The sequence below is a fragment of the Panthera pardus genome, unplaced genomic scaffold (genome assembly GCF_024362965.1).
Source record: "Panthera pardus isolate Hobbes unplaced genomic scaffold, ASM2436296v1 HiC_scaffold_6, whole genome shotgun sequence".
Classification (NCBI taxonomy): domain Eukaryota; kingdom Metazoa; phylum Chordata; class Mammalia; order Carnivora; family Felidae; genus Panthera; species Panthera pardus.
In genome coordinates, this window is record NW_026526991.1 from 30,047,944 (window position 1) to 30,062,277 (window position 14,334).

Below are 14,334 nucleotides of genomic sequence, written 5' to 3' on the forward strand. Positions count from 1 at the left end.
ATTGCTACAAAAGGCCATATTTTATTCCTTCTCATTGCCACATAGTATTCCATTGTGTGTATAAACCACAATTTCTTTATGCATTCATCAGTTGATGGACATTTAGGCTCTTTCCATAGTGTTGGCTATTGTTGAAAGCACTGCTATAAACATTGGGGTACAAGTGCCCCTATGCCTCAGTACTTCTGTATCCCTTGGGTAAATTCCTAGCAGTGCTATTGCTGGGTCATAGGGTAGATCTATTTTAATTTTTTCAGGAACCACCACACTGTCTTCCAGAGTGACTGCACCAGTTTGCATTCCCACCAACAGTGCAAGAGGGTTCCCGTTTCTCCACATCCTTGCCAGCATCTATAGTCTCCTGATTTGTTCATTTTAGCCACTCTGACTGGCGTGAGATGATATCTCAGTGTGGTTTTGATTTGTATTTCCCTGATGAGGAGTAAACTTTAAACTTCTAAAAAAAAAAAAAAAAAACAGAAAGAAGACCAAGTACCCAGGTGCTTTGGATGGAACTATATTTCTAAGGATTTCTCCTTGCAGAAAAAACTCACAGATATTAGGGACCTAATATGCACAGGCATTATGTTTGTGGGGCATCTGCATTTTTCTTCCTTTCCATAGCTCTAGGGAGCTCTTATAATCACCATCAATAAGGATGTTAATGGTGTGGAAAAGGAACATCAAAGAGGCTGAGTAAGGTCACTGTGTGGATGGCAGAGTGTGGATTCAAACCTCAGTCTTCTGCAGGTTTCTTTGTTTTGTTTTGTTTTTTGTATTTGGAAGAGTATAGTTCTTCCATAAACATATTGTGAAAACAGGGAAAGGACCCTGCCATAAAGTGTCCTTATAAAAGAGAAAAGGAGGAAAAGGTATAAGACAGAAAAGGATACCACTATCTTTAAAGACCAAAAGTATATGTAGAAAATAGGATTAATTTTAAGGTAAAATGATATAATATAAGCTGGATAAATATATGCTAAAAGGATGTAAAAGAAAGGTACATTCAGTGACATCGCATTGTTTTTAATCTATTATGTGTTGACACAGAATCTAAAAATTATCTCATATTCTGTGGTAACATTAGGAGTACTTCCTGAGGTTAAAAAAAAGATTAAAATAAGTGATAAAACGTTTTAATCTGAAATTTTAATATTTTCCCTATTATTTACAAATTGGGTATGATTTTTTCCATCTATGAGTGTCAAACACTGTATTTTGCCTCTCTACCTCAGTAGACTTGTTGTTCTCCAACATTTACCTCAATACAGGGCCATTATCCACTCACAGCTTAGTCATGAAGTTCAAGAACAGAAACTCAGGCAACTGTCCATATAAATGAACACATTTGACCCGTACAGCACTATAGAAAACAAAATGTTTCTTTCTAATGGATGAATCACAACATAATAGGGACCTTCCCACAAAAGAGCTTGACTCTTTTCTAACTTGCACTTTCAAAATAATTTCATAAGCACAAAAGATTTTAGTTTGTACTGGATTTAGGAGAAGAAATACCTCATAGTGAAATCTTTTGCTAGAATTTGACTCTATTTCAGCGGCCCTCAACCTTGGCCATGCATCAGAGTCACCTGTGAAGCCTTATAGAGACGCTTGCTGAATCAGAAACTCCAAAGGTATAACCTGGGCTTCTTTGCCTAAAAAAAAACCAAACAAACAAACAAAAAAAACCTCCACCATTGATTCTAACGCACAGCAAGATTGAGAATTCTGATATAAGTGATACGTAAATAGTTCTTTGGTGAGCTTTCTCTGAAAGGAATTACTTAGGATATTGCCATATAAACTTAAAAAAAAGGAAATCCCCACCCCCACCCCCACCCCCCGCCCCCCGAAGGAGAATTTGACCACTAGGAAGAGTTACCTTGGTTTCAGGACTCCACGAAACAGCTGTTGCTCTACAATCTGCACACCTCCAGGCTATCTTACTTCCAGCAGCTGCAGTAAATTCCAAGCATATTTCCAATGAACACCAACCCAACCTTTGAATCTAAATCCCTCCAAGTCTCTCCTAAAGTTTAACCGTAAATGTTCACTTTGGTTCAACTTTCCATTTGCCTTCTATTAGTCAGCCGTCATGGTTTAAACATTTATAGATAGAAAAGCTCAGATACGATCCATATTTTATTGTAATCAGATGTTAACAGGGTTGCTGATGCTATCAAGTATTTGACAACTATGGACACGTCAATCTTGGCTTTTTTTTTTTTTTAAAGTGTCAATGGAACGTATTCAGTATTTATTGGGACTGCACTGTTGCTGTTGTGGCATGCACCGGGCAGACAGTAACGCCCTTTGCTCATATTCTAATAGGAAAGCATTCATTTGACAGATGTTTATCGAATGGGAACAAAGGATGTAATCTCTGCCTTCTGGGACACCAAAAGTCTACAAGAAGAAGCAGACGTAAACAAAAACTTTCGCTTCAATTTGTTAAGTATCATGATAGAAGTAGTTACAGAGGGCCATGTGATCACAAAGGAAAAGCAATCTGTATGGGGAAAGCTAGTACAGGTCTGCAGGAGAAAGTCACATCTTAACTGGAAGAATGTATGGAATTTTCCAAGAAGGAGAAGAGGAGAAAGAGTATTCCAAACAGAAATAGCACGTGCAAGTCTCAGAAACAACAAAATCATGGCACGTTCAGGGAAGAAAGAGAACTGCATGGAATATTTAGCACAAGCCTCACTGACTGGTTCTCTGTCACCGTCCTTATCATCACTTTCAATAACTTCACCAGACTGGTAAGTAGCTATCTATCCAACCACCTAGCCTCTAGGTGGTTCACTTCCAATCACCATACAAAAAGGCAGAGTGAGAAAGCACTGCTGATCTTGGGACTTAGGCTCCATAACTGTGTAAGCCAGTTTCTTATAATAAATGTATATGCACATGTATACACATGTGTGCATATCCTATTGATTCTATTTCTCTACAAGACCCAGAGTAATACAGTAAGCGATCAACGAATAAAATGGGTGAATTAAAAATACTTTGTCTAGCTAAAATACGGCAGGGGAATTAGAATATGAAACTAAAGAGAGATCAGTACTCATAACAAGAGTTAAATATACTACACCTTAATTATATGCAACATGGTCTGTCAGACAGTGTAAATGGACCATCTCATTTAATCCTCATAACCCTGTGAGGTGAGTACTTTTATTATCTTCATTCTACAGAGAAAGTCACTGAAGCTCAAAGACATTAGATAACTTTCTAAAGTCACATTATAAATGCTTTGTCTCAATTTATTTCCCAAACAGAAGTATCTTTTTTCATTATTTCTGTTCTTTCAAATCAATCAATGAATCAATTAAGCAGCAAGAGTATACTGAGCTGGCTACTATGTGCCATAGGTGATTTCCTCTGAGAAAATGAGGCCCCTCATGGTGAGCCCAGGCATCTTCCTGGCTTCAAGGAACATTAGGTCAAAAACTTTCCAAACACATGATGCCTTTGGACAATCCTTCCATTCCTCAGTTCTGTAACTAGTTATTTGCAATAGAAAAAAGTAATTATAAAAGCAACATAACTACTAATTACAAGCAACTGTAAATAAGAACAACTGAGTTCAATGAAGCATTTAATTCCATGTGTTCCAGTTCAGAAATGTGGAGTTCAGGTTCTTAGTAATGTGGGAATTATGTTTTACTCCAAAAACTAAAAATCTGTGCCTGGTAGACTTAATTAAAAAATATATATTTCCCTCCCTCCCACAGGCATCTAGATTAGCAGCTGACAAACTCTTCCTATAAAAAGACAGGTAGCAAATAGGTCAGGTTTTGTGGGTTATATGGTCTCTGTCACAACCATCCAGGCCTGTTGCTGTGGCATGAAAACAGTCATAGATGATAAATAAATGAATGAATGTACTGTGACCCAATAAAACTGTGTTTTCAAAAACAGATGGTAGGCTAGATTTGGCCTGAGGGCTGCAGTTGCCCAATCCCTGATCCAGAATCTTAGATATCATATTCCCAGATTAGAAAACATAAGCACAGAAAGACCATCTACTCTGATGCAAATTACTTTTTGATGAAGTCTAACCTGGTGAATGCTAGTACTTATAAAGACGAACAGGTTGAGAGTGGTAGACAGTAGCAGTAGTTACAAGATTGTGTCTTTACCGAAATCAATCAGAAATAAACAACTGCAGAAGAACTAATGGCATTATAGAATCAGAGCAGTTACCACTTTAAGACAGGAATCCGCCATTTTGCTTATCATCATCCTTCTCCATCCTTAACCATTATAGTTTCCCTCACATAAATTCCATTTTAGGGGCACCTGGGTGGCTCAGTTGGTTAAGTGTCCCACCATTGGTTTCAGTTCAGGCCATGATCTCACGGTTCATGGGTTTGAGCCCCACGTCAGGCTCTGCACTGACAGTCCAGAGCCTACTTGGGATTCTCTCTCTCCCTCTTTCTCTCTGCTCTTCCCTGGCTTGAACTCTCTCCCCCTCTCTCTCTCCCTGTCTCAAAAAACGAAAACATAAAAAATAAATTTTTAATTCCATTTTGCTACAGATATCTTACAAAGCAGATATGTTACTTCCACGACAATTATGGTGACTTGTACAATAAGGTATAGATACCATTATATAAAACTATTTGCTAATTACTTTTTAGGTTATTTCTAACCATCCACCCAATTCCTAACAGAAATAATTCATTCAATGAAAAAATTTCACAGCCAAAAATTTCAAGTTTATTGATCCAAATTGAGTTCCAAATCATAATAAATTGCTTTGGGGGATCTACAGTACAAATCTATGAGACTGTCTTCCCAGTACCAGTTTCTGAGAATCAACCTCCACCCACCTGCATCATTCCCATGGTGCTGCATAACCCCACCCCAAGCCACCGTTGAATGGTTGTGCATTAGCTTGCCAGGGCTGCTGTGACAAAGTTTCACAAAATAGATGGCTTAAACAACAGAAACATATTGTCTCAATAGTTCTGGAGGCTACAAGTTTAAGATAAAGGTGTCAGCAGGGTTGGTGCTTCCTGAGGCTGGGAGGGAGAATCTGTTTCATGCCTCTCCCTTTTGGTGGTTTGCTGGCAATCTCTGTCATTCCTCGGTTTATAAATATATCACTCCATCTCTGCTTTCATGTTCATATGGTGCTCTCCCTATATGCTCATTTTTCTCTGTGTCCAAATTTCCCCTTTTTATAAGGACACTAGTCCTGTTGGATTAGAATCCATCCTGACGACCTCATCTTAACTAGATTATCTGCAAAGACCTTATTTCCGAATAAAGTCACATTCACAGGTGCTGGGGATAAGGACTTCAATATCTTTTATGGGGACACAATTCAACCCATAACAGATCCTAAGGTCTCCCAAGCTGGGCCAACAAGAATCCTTTCTGGGGATCGTTAGAAATAAAATTTCCAGAGGACTGAAGGGGTCATTTGTAAAACTCAAGTCCAGAGGGCTGAAGGGGTCATTTGTAAAACTCAAGAGCTATTAGCAAGCATGTTTTCTACCACACAGAAAAATCTCAGCAGGAGGAAGAGATAAACTAACATGCACAAGAAATGAAAAACATGGAATTGTGATGGCATTTGAATCTCTAGTGCCAGCTGCATCTATGGCTCAACCTCAAACCCATCTATATGTCTATATCTACATATCTATATCTATGTCTATATCTATATCTGGTTCTGGGTGTGAAAATTCTTGTTCTCAAATTGGAACTATCATATTTCATGTGACAATATATTTTAATAGAGTTCCAGGCTTGAGTAGAAGGTAGCTTCATCCTAGGATTTAGGTGTATCTGGACATACCTACAGAACTTGTGGGACAGGAATTCTAGAGGATTATTTATTTGAGAAGTGAGAAGCCTTCGGGAAAAGAATTCATCTCAAGGGCAGAGAAAATCCAAGACTAATCAGATAAAAGTGCTCACTAACACTTTTCATCCAGGTCAGCCCCATAGAGTCCTGAATATGGTGAAGGATACAAACTAAAAAAAGGCATTTCATTAACTAAACTCTCCATGGGTCATTGAGAGTACTGATCGACCTCATTATCACTGTTGGTGGCTTTGGGCACCAGCAGGGCAATGCAGCCATCAGCTACCCACGTTGAACAACAACAACATTGAGCAGCCAAACTATGATGACAAGATTCGAACACCAGTGTCTTTATGAATAGGGGTGACATATTTGCCACCTGTAGTGTCACCATCACAGTGAGCCCAGGAGAGAGGAAATGGAATACTCCTCATGGTAGTCAGGAGAACTAGTTCTAAACATTTCCAAGGGATGCTCTGGACTGTTGGGAGAAATGTATGAGGACTGGAATTCTACCAAGAAGAAAGGAAAAAAAAAAACAAAAAAAAAAAACAGAAGTACTGTTTTATGGCTATTACTGTCATCTTACTTTTGCCCCTGGGTTCGTTTAATGCAGGCAACAAGAGTTGATGGGGGAAAATATACATATTTTTCTAAGAAATAGTGAGATAACTTTTTTTTTTTTAATTTTTTTTTTAACGTTTATTTATTTTTGGGACAGAGAGAGACAGAGCATGAATGGGGGAGGGGCAGAGAGAGAGGGAGACACAGAATCGGAAGCAGGCTCCAGGCTCTGAGCCATCAGCCCAGAGCCCGACGCGGGGCTCGAACTCACAAACCGCGAGATCGTGACCTGAGCTGAAGTCAGACGCTTAACCGACTGAGCCACCCAGGCGCCCCGAGATAACTTTTTTTAATATTTTCAACTAATCTAGAGCACTTATGCCCTTACTAGTTTCTTATATATTCTCATTGTATTGTAAAATATTTTAGCATCTAATTATACAAAAAAACAAAGTCACAATGGTATTTATTAAGGTTTCATTTGAATGTACCATAGGTTTCAAAGGTAAGATCTAGATCAGAAAATCTGCAATGGCACATTTTGACCTTCTGTTTGTTTTTGTTACAAAAGACTACAAAAGAATTCTTTTAAAAATTATAACCAAAATATAAGTCATAAGCCCAATATTTAGGTTATAATAAAATATTGTCTTTCAATGTAAAACCATACAGTAAAATGTCATATAACTAAAATTCATCATTTTAATTCTCCTCAAAATTGCACTTACATTAGTAAGCAACACATTTATTTTTTTACTTTAAACATTCTTTTTTTTTGAGAGAGAGAGAGAGAGAGAGAGTGCAAGCAGGGGAATGGGGAGAGGGAGAGGGAGAGAGGGAGGAAGAGAGAGAGAGAGAGAGAGAGAAAGAGAGAGAGAATCCTAAGCAGGCTGCATGCCCAGCGCAGACCCCATCGTTGGGCTAGATCTCACAGCCGTGAGATCATGACTTGAGCTGAAGTCAAGAGTCAAACACTTAAATGACTGAGCCACCCAGGTGGCCCAACACTCTCATTTTTTATACATTTATAAAATCTATAGTATTTTAATAACACTTCAGGTTGAATATGAGATCTTGTTAACACATCATACTGGAATTTTATTATTGTAAGAATTGAAGGAACCTTCAAAAGTTATCTGGTTTAGGACTTAACCTCCAATATAGAGTCATTAAATTTCAACTCCCCAGTATATCTGCAGAATACGAGAGCTGCCATTTTTTTTAAAACACATGTTTTGTGTTGTTTTGATTTATTCTGTAAGTGGGATAATTTCCAGGGTCAACAAAATTTGGAAAAGTCTTGGTTAATCTTCAACAGTCTTCAAAGCTGATCTTCAGATAATCTATTCTTCTGAAATATAAATTATTCTATTTGCCCAAATTTCTAGCCACGGAAGGTTCATGTAGGGAATGGACTAACGTTTGGCAGGGAATAGCGTTCCTTGTCTGGAAAAACCACATGGCAGGTGCAGGGCCAAGGATGTCCTTGTAAGGCAGAGCAGACATCCCCCTCAGCTCGTTCCTTCCAGACTACTGAAAGAGATGGGCAAGTAGGTAGTGCTAGTACAGAAGGCCTTCTCCCATTCCTGTGCACAAGCCTCACCTTTAACTTTGTTTCACAGAGTTGAATATAAAATCGTATCAATCAATAAAACTGTGGTTATCAACTTAAAACTACACCATACACTATAGCAATAGTATTATTTTGTATTGTAAATTATTCAGGAGAGAATTTCTGGAAACTGTGGATTTAAAAATAATAATAATAAAGTACACTGAGGCAAAAAAAAAAATCGAAATCTTTATTTAAATTACAAAGTGGATCATGACCATACTCTTCAAACAAACAAAGGGCTGTTTGTGGGACAGGTAAGTGCATTAGAGAAAAATCTATTTGTGTTTCTTGCCATAAGAACTTGATGTTTTGAAAGTTGAATAGACATTTTCTCAAATGTTTCACTTATTTCCATACCTCATAAGCATGACTCCTGTACAGAACAACACTTGTCAATTGATTATCAACAACTGATAACATGAAACCACTGTGTAAAAATGTGGTTAGAAGCTATCAAGAAAACATGAACAATAATCTTCCTATTTTTCAGTTTTATATAAGAAGAAAGCATGTGATTAACAAAATAATGTGTTTAAAATAACCAGAGTATTGGGGCACCTGGGTGGCTCAGTCGGTTAAATGGCCGACTTTGGCTTAGGTCATGATCTCGCAGTCCGTGGGTTCAAGCCCCACATCGGGCTCTGTGCTGACAGCTCAGAGCCTGGAGGCTGCTTCGGATTCTGTGTCTCCCTCTCTTTCTGCCTTTCTCCCACTCATGCTCTGTCTCTCTCACTCTCAAAAATAAATAAACATAAAAAAAGAAAACTAAAAAAAATAACCAGAATATTGTTGAGACAACTGAGTCCATCAGTGGTTGTTTAAGAATATAGTATAAGATTTTTTTAAATGAGGATCTTCTAAAATCAGGTATTTTATTATATGAAGAGTTGAACCTACAGAATCTTATGTCATAATTTAAAATCGCCTTCTAATTTCTGAAGCCCTCTCTCTACCTAGAAGAGTAGGAGCGACAGATCAACTAGAAGGATCAATTGGAAGAGGCCCAGTGAGAAAACAGAAAATTCAGAGAGAAATTTTAAGCAGATTTTTAAAAATAAGGAAGGCTTCTAGAGAGAAGAGAATAGAAAACAAAGAAGAAGAAAAAGAAAGAGGCTAGAGTACAATAGTAAAGATTAAAAATAGAGTTTTATCCAAATACATGTTGTCTTAATTCTTTTTCCTTCTGAAGAAGGAGGAGGAGGAGGAGGAGGAAAAGAAAGAAAAAGAAACTATTTTGAATAAAAAGTTGGCCACATTATGTAAAACACAAACTATAACCACTCAAGAATTACAGAACTGAAACTTTTCTGTCACCAAAGTAACCCTTCTGCTTCACAGTAATATGCCCTGTGAGGCATTTCTGGAACACAGTGAACACCCTATCTGCTATCTGATCTGCTATGTGATCCTATGGCTCACTTCCTGCTCCTTCCATCGTTTCATGGCCCATGTCTACAGGGGAATATACTAGACACTCCTGGGTCTAGTACTGGAAGTAAAGCTTCCGGAGTAGACTATTCCTGGTCTACAGGTACCATAGGGAGAAAAGGGGAGTTCTGTACCCATCAGAGTGTAGTGACTAATGTAGGCAAGTATCAGTGATGGAGGCTAAAGCCTTGGTCTCAAAGAAATATCCCCAGATAACCTACTAATTAAAAAAGAGGAAGTTTATCCTTACAATGGAGACATCTGGTAGTCACCATCTTAATCGAGTAATCAAACTAAGCCTCACTACCAGTGAAGCACCCGGACATTCACCTCTGTACTGTTCCTGCCAAAAATATTTTAGCCTAAATCTAGTTGTGAGGAAACAATTAAACAAATAGGGAATTTGGGACACTGTTCATGACAAGTGACCTGACTTTCAAAAAAGATAGCAGCACGAAAAACAAAAACTGGGGAGACTGTTCTGTGACAAGAGATGAAGGACACAATATTCAAGTGTTATGCATGATCCCTAAATTGGTTCCTAGATAGAAAAAAAAATAGAGCTATAAAAATATTGGGGGGCAGATATGGAAATATAAATATAGATGTTATATGATATTATTTCTTAGGTGTGAAAGATTTGTTATGTGGGAGAATGTTCTCATTGTTAAGAAATGGAGGTTAAATACATTCGGAGGTGACAGGATGTCTGCAATTTATGTTTCAAAACAGGTCACCAAAAACTCTGTGTGTGTGTGTGTGTGTGTGTGTGTGTGTGTGTGTGTGTGTGTTTAAGGCATAAATCACATGGGGCAAAATGACAGTTGGATAAAGGAGGTAAAGGGTATACAAGTGTCCATTGCACTATCCTAAAATTTTTGTAGGTTTAAAAATGTTCTAAGTAAAAAGTTGGACAGCAGGGAAATTGTTGGCCTTGAAATCAGAGAACCTAGAATCTCAAACTGTGTTTTCACCTTTGGCAAGCCATTCTGAGCATGAGAAGGATAAACTCACTGATCTACCCTATAAGATAGTTGTGAAGATTAACAATGTTCACAAAGGGTTATTTGTAAACTACAAAGCACTTCAGGGTTCTTACCCTTGCATCCAAGGATAGAAGACAGGGTTCCATGAATTTGGAATGCAGAAAAATAACTACACCTTTACTTTCTGTAGACTCTAACTGAACTGTAACATTTCCTCCGATTTATACACATAAGCATGAGTTAACATGTCACGTGTCTAATGCATGGTAAGAACTCGACACACATTAGCTCTGTTATCATTAGGTTAATTCTTTTAAGTTGCACCAATGAAGGTCATGAGAAGTATGAGTCAGTCATGGAGCTCTTACAATCATTTATCCGCTATTTCCTTCCACATCCAAAAAAGACACACCTACTCTGAGCCAATACTATGGGACAGATGCTATATCACTGACTCATGCTTTCCATGGCTCTCATTTGTGCAACTTAAAAAAAACAAATTGTAGTGATAACAGAGTTAACTCAGTGTATCCAAAACGGAACTCCTGGTCTCCCCACCGGGACTAAAAAAAGATCTGTTCACTCAAAGCCTCTCCCATAATGGTGTTCCATCTGTCCAGGTGCTTGGGTCAAACACGCTGGGGTCATCCTTGACTCCTCTTTTTTCCACTCCACCTCTGCTTCTGCAGGAAATTCTGTTGACTCTCACTTTATGTTATTTATTTATTTATTTATTTATTTTTATTTTTATTTTATTTTTATTTTTATTTTTATTTTTAGAGACAGAGAGAGTATGTGATGGGGGACAGGGGCAGAGGGAGTGAAAGAGAGAATCTTAAGCAGGCTCCTCACTCAGCACAGAGCCCGACATGGGGCTTGATGCCATGACCCTGGGTTCATGACCCGTGGCTCTCACTTTAAAACACATCTAGGGGTGCCTGGGTGGCGTAGTCGGTTGAGCGTCCGACTTCAGCCAGGTCACGATCTCGCGGTCCGTGAGTTCGAGCCCCGCGTCGGGCTCTGGGCTGATGGCTCGGAGCCTGGAGCCTGTTTCCGAGTCTGTGTCTCCCTCTCTCTCTGCCCCTCCCCCGTTCATGCTCTGTCTCTTTCTGTCCCAAAAATAAATAAAAAATGTTGAAAAAAAAAAATTAAAAAAAAAACAAAAAACAAAAAACAAAAAAAAAACCACATCTAAAAGGGGCACCTGGGTGGCTCAGTTGGTTGAGCACAGGACTCTTGGTTTCCGCTCAGGTCATGATCTCTTGGTTCGTGGGATGGAGCCCTGTGTCAGGCTCTGAGCTGACAACACGGAGCCTGCTTACGATTCTGTCTCTCTCCTCTCTCTCTGCCCCTTCCCCACTCATGTGCCCTCATTAATTAATTAACTTTTAAAAACTAAAAAAAAAATAGATCTAAAAATCTAGCCACGTCCCACCACTTCCACCACTACTGCTCTGGCCAAAGCCATCATCACCTCCCCCCAAGACACTAATGCAATGGCCTCCTAACAGGTCCCCTCGCCCCCTTGCATCTGTTCTCCCTCTGTAGCATTATCCTTTTAAATATGTTACATCATGTCATTCCTCTCCTTAAAATCTTGTCTTGGTTTCAATTTTCCTCGGAGTAAAAACCAAAGTCTTTCAAATGGTCTCCCTCACTTCTGTGACCTTGACTCCTAACACTCTCCCACCACCCCTACTCAGTCACTCACACTGTCCTAGATACACTGGCTTCCTCCTGGTCCCTTCAACCAGGCATGCTCCCACCTTGGGACTTCTGTACTGGCTGTTCCCACTGCCTTGGAATGCTTTATTCCCAGATATTCATGTGGCTAGTTCCATCATCTCTGTGTCTCTGTTCAAGTCACCTCCTTAGTAAAGTCTACTCTGATGATCCTACTTAAAATAGCAACCTACCTCATGTTGCCTCATGGCCCTCTTCTGTTGTTTGTGCCTATGGTACTTATCACCTTCTAGCATATGGATAATTTAATTGTATGTGATCCATCTCTCCCTGCTGGATTGTAAGCTCCATAGAGACAAAGATTTTTTTTTTGTTTACTCATACATTTCTTAAAGTTATATATGCATTTATTTATTTTTATTGGGTCTTTTCAATTTTTACTGTGGTAAATCCACATAACACACAATTTATTGTTGTAACCATTTTTAAATGTACAGTTCAGTCCTATTAAACACCTTCATGTCGTTACACAGTCATTGCTAACCTCAAATAAAAGAAGGTCAAAAGGTTTAGAATCCATCCTTGGATACCTGTTAATAGTAGTGAGGAAGAAAACTGTTTAGAAAGACATAGGACTATGTCACTCAAATTTACTTCCTTCCTGCCTCTAGGAAATTGTCCAGATTCTTTGGCAGAAATTCGCATAAGCTAAGCGTCAGGCTATACTGAGGTTCCGCACAGAGCTATGACCAGTAGTGAGGAGGGACCCCTCCACATCTCTGTGAGAACAGAGGCCTAGCAGCGGGGTGAGGGCAGAGGTAGAAGGACCAGGGCCAGCTGGGAATGAGATCTGCCATGGGAGCAAATCCCAAACAGCCACTGTCGAGAAGGCACGAGCCAAGATAGGTGGGAAGATTGAGAGGTCTGAGAGCTTACATAAGTGGACTTATGAGTTAAACCCTGGAAACCCCTTAAGTATCCCTCCTACTCTCCAGCGGCCATTATTCCAAGGAAAGAGGAGGCACAGTTAGATCAATTCGATGAATTGTCTCTATTTTGAATTAAAGTTGCAGTTGCAAAATGTGTCCTGGAAGGTCTACGTGTCCTAACTCACAGATATTCTGTATTCCAAAATTTCACACTGGTTGAATCTTTCATCAAACTGTGGGTTAAGTCTCTCCATATGATTAGATCTGAAAAGTTAAAACTGACTTCCGATGGCTTTTGAACAAAGTGATACAGTCTCCTTCATGTCCCAGACCCTTGTTCCTTGTCCAGTGCCTCTATTTTTAAAAGCTTCTCTTGTGACTCCTAGATGAAAAGCTGTAGGATTTTAGAGGGTAAAGGAGTAGATTACGTGGTGATAGAAAAATGTTTCTGCTCTCATAGGCTCTTTCAACTGGCCACAGCCCAATCTCAAGCAGTGCACAAAGGTTCAGAACCTGAACACCATGGAGCCCAGGAAATTCATCCAGCATCTCCTTCTTTCAACTGCTTCAAACCTTCTGAAAGATCGATGCCTCTTCTTACTTAGAATTTGGTGTATCTTCTAACTGCCTACCGATTATCTCTGGAAGACACTTATCTCTAGAGTTTCTCCTTTATCTTTGAGGACAGCGGCCTATACCCCACAATTATGTAGCTAAGTAGGTTTTAGGCTTTGCAAAAAATCAGGAAACTTCTCTAAGATTTAACATTTAATTTGTAAAATGAGGAAATTCAACTAGATCAGTGTTTACCGTATTGTATCCTAAGGACACAGTGGTTTTGTGAGATGATTAACACAGATATGTCACAGAACAAGGTTACCACAGTAAACGAAACTCTGTATATTTTACACTTACAGCACATCAGTTTGGACCAGGCTCGGCGGTAGCCTAGTGTTCAGTAAATAGCTCCTTCCCATATTGCGTTGTGCAACCCTAAAGCAATCACAGTCTATCCCGCGGCGCACATTGCCACCCCAATCAAACCAGTTTCTGTTAATAAGGGAGAAGGGAGGTTGGAGTGGGTGTGAATAGAGGCAACCAGCAACGACTGATATTGCTGACATTATTATTGATTATCTCGAATTGTCAACTAAAAGTGAAATTAGGTGGTGTCTGTTTAAGAATTCAGGGAAGCCCACAAACTATTTTAAAAGTACGCTGTACAAACTAAAGAGTGTTTTGTGTTCTTCAGAACACCCAGCATAACAGATGGACTCATGTCCCCAGACTGTACTCATTTAA

The 14,334-nt window shown here is 39.2% G+C and overlaps 1 long non-coding RNA gene across 1 annotated transcript in view; it reads right to left on the reverse strand.

Moving 5' to 3' along the window:
* Positions 1-2,052, reverse strand: part of LOC109265265 (uncharacterized) — a 40,375-nt gene extending 38,323 nt beyond the window's left edge. Inside the window, exon 1 of the long non-coding RNA XR_002079081.2 lies at positions 1,886-2,052. This is a non-coding gene — a long non-coding RNA (uncharacterized LOC109265265). The remainder of the gene's footprint in view (positions 1-1,885) is intronic.
* Positions 2,053-14,334: the final 12,282 nt, after the last annotated feature.